This window comes from Myotis brandtii, unplaced genomic scaffold, assembly GCF_000412655.1.
Source record: "Myotis brandtii unplaced genomic scaffold, ASM41265v1 scaffold64, whole genome shotgun sequence".
Lineage (NCBI taxonomy): Eukaryota > Metazoa > Chordata > Mammalia > Chiroptera > Vespertilionidae > Myotis > Myotis brandtii.
In genome coordinates this window covers 382,050-385,172 of record NW_005370460.1, presented here as the reverse complement: position 1 = coordinate 385,172, position 3,123 = coordinate 382,050, and the positions used below count along the sequence as shown (strand labels likewise).

General features: G+C 45.9%; 1 pseudogene; it reads left to right on the top strand.

Annotated features, from left to right (window-relative positions):
- Positions 1 to 907: 907 nt before the first annotated feature.
- Positions 908 to 2,011, top strand: LOC102262763 (annotated as a pseudogene).
- The last annotated feature ends 1,112 nt before the right edge of the window (positions 2,012 to 3,123 follow it).

Sequence of the window (3,123 nt, the reverse complement as noted above, 5' to 3'; positions counted from 1 at the left end):
GGGGTCCCAGACTGCGAGAGGGCACAGGCCGGGCTGGGGGACCCCCGCCCTGAGTGCACAAATTTACAAATTTTTGTGCACCGGGCCTCTAGTATAGATAATAAAAGCCTAATATGCTAAGTGTCCGACCATTTGTTCGACCATTCAACCAGTTGCTATGACCCACACTGACCACCAGGGGGCAGATACTCTGACCAGTACCTTAGCTTGCTGCTTGGGACTGGGCCCCAATCAGGACTGGGCCAGATGGGCTGAACACGCCCTGGAGCTTTCCCGTGGTCCTTCTCCGGCCCCGGTAGGCCTGGCCTGCCCCCTCTCAGAATCCAGGACCCATTGAGGGATGTCAGAGAGCCGGTTTGGGGCCAATTCCCACAGGCCAGGCCGAGGGACCCCACCGGTGCACGAATTGGTGCACGAATCTGTGTACCAGGCTCTAGTATAATAATAAACAGTAACAGGTCAAAGAAGAAAGACATTGTTCAGGATCAAAGCTTCCTGGGAAAAATGGGGTCTGGGATGGATCTTAAAAGAAGAGTAAATCTCAGGTTGCAAGTTTGGTCCTCGGTCAGGGTATGGATGGGAGGCAAGCGCTTGATGTTTCTATTTCCCCCTCTCCCTTCCTCTCTCTATAAAAAGTCAATAATGGTGGCTAGTGGTTTAGTGTTGACCTGTGAACCAGGAGGTCACGGTTCAATTCCCAGTTGGCACATGCCCAGGTTGTGGGCTCGGTCCCCATTGTGGGGTGTGTAGGAGGCAGCCGATCAATGATTTTCTCTCATTGATGCTTCTGTCTCTCTCTTCCTCTCCCTGCCTCTCTGAAATCAATGAAAATATATTTAGAAAAAATCAATAAGAACATATTTTTTAAAAAGGGTAAAAGACAAATGGTGGAAGGAAAGGAGGAGGGAAAGACGGGTCTATCTGGCATCTGGTGATAAGAGAACAATGATGAAAGAATGCTAAGTTTTATGATGGGGAAGTTGCGAGAGATGTATCAGAATAAGGAACTTAAACCTGATCCTTATAGAAATAACATTTTTAGATTATTCTTACTGGGGAAACATAGGACTTATCTGACAAGAGAGCGTCAGAACAGGGAGACCAAGAAGGGGATATTGTCATTGTAGAAAGTGCAAGAGGGTGATTCCGGAAGAAACAAGAGTGCGGCGTGAACATGGGGAAGCAAAAGAAAACAAGGAAGTATGCGACCATGAAGCGAATGCTTAGTCTCAGAGATCAGAGGCTTAAAGAAAAAGATAGATTAAAACCTGAAAAGAAAGAAAAGAAAGATCCCAGTGTACTCAAAGAAAGAGAAGTCCCCCAACACCCCTCCTGCGTATTCTTCCGAATAACGCACAGCTAGGCCCACCTTACCACATCCTGGTGGATACCAACTTTATCAACTTTTCCATTAAGGCCAAACTGGACTCAGTGCAGTCAATGATGGATGTCTCTATGCCAAGTGTATCCCTTGTATTACTGATTGTGTAATGGTTGAAATTGAGAAATTGGGGCAGAAGTATGGAGTGGCTCTAAGGATCGCCAAGGATCCAAGCTTTGAACGATTACCGTGCACACACACAGGAACCTATGCAGATGACTGCTCAGTACAGAGTAACTCAGCACGAGTGTTATATTGTGGCACAGTTGACCGGGACCTTAAACGAAGAATCAGGAAGATCCCTGGAGTTCCCATCATGTACATTTCTAACCATAGGTGCAACACTGAGCGGATGCCAGGTGATTATGGAGCCCCTCCTTCTAATACTTAAGAGACAAAGTTTCTCTGCTTTCCTTTAACCAACTTTCTCTGTTGCAGGTTTAGTAAACATGCTACAACATGCGTTATTGCTCCACTCACACATTTGCTGTTATGAGCTGAGAACAGTTAAATACACTCACTTTTTGGTGGTGTTTTGAAAATGATTTTGATGTTGTTTTGAAAATGATATTTTGTATCATTTAAAATTTTGTTACATCTTTTTATAAATCAGATGACTGCTCACAACTTAAAAAAAAAAAAGAAAGTGCAAGAGTCTGAGTGAGTGCAGTGACAGCAACAAAAGAGAAGGACACTGAGAGCCATAACATAAAGAACCAATACGACTGGGTGACGAACAGGGTTTATTTTATTTTATTTTAAAAATCTTTATTGTTGGAAGTACTACATAGGTCCTCCTTTCCCCCCATTAACCTCTTCCAGCCGCTCCCGTCTCCCCTGCTTCCCCGCCCCCAGGCCCTCATCACCCCATTGTCCATGTCCACGGGTTATGCATATGTGCATACAAGTTCATTGGCTGGTCTCTTCCCACCCACCCTCCCCTGCCTTCCCTCTGAGGACTAACAAGATTTACAAGAGAATTCAAAGTGACTTAGAATTCAGGATCAGAAAATCGATCGGGAAAGCTCTTCAATTACTCATAGGCGACTCAGCACACATCACGGCCAGACCCTGGGCGGGCACTGGGAGAAGAAGACCCATGACCTAGAGCTCACAGCCCGTGGAGAGAGATGGCCATGTGAATGCACAGTGCAGTGCTGTCCCAGGTGCCACGGGGAAAGGCTGGGATGTGCCTGGGCTTCCAGGAAAAGGAACAGAATGAGATTTAACCTGAACAGGCATCAGAAGAAACTACTAAGGATAGCAAGAGCCCCTGGAACTGTGGTTGTAGATTTTGGAGACACTCATGTACTAGAGCAAGGAAGAGAACTGAAACTCGGAATGTAAAGGTGGGCTGTAAACCATGATGTTAAAATGTTGGCTGTGTCTACACTTTACTAGAGCCTTGAGAATGGGTGAACTGTTAGGAACATAGAAGACAGGTAGGGAGGTTGAAACGGAGTCTTAGAGAAAAGCCTATAATTTTTCGTAACCCATAGGCTTAGGAAAAAAGGGGAACCCGATAAAAGGAAAAGAGAAAAGAGCTGTTAGAAATGAAGGTGGAAAACCAGGAATGGGTAACATCATGGAAACTGGTGAGAAAGAATTGGCGTGGGAGAAACCCCAGAGGAAGCCCATTGACACAACAGGCCACCAGAGCCCGGTGAGTTCAGAGAAAGAAGATTGGAGCCAGGTTGCAAGGTGCAAAGGAAAGGAGCTAGTGTAGCTGGGGCACTTCAAAC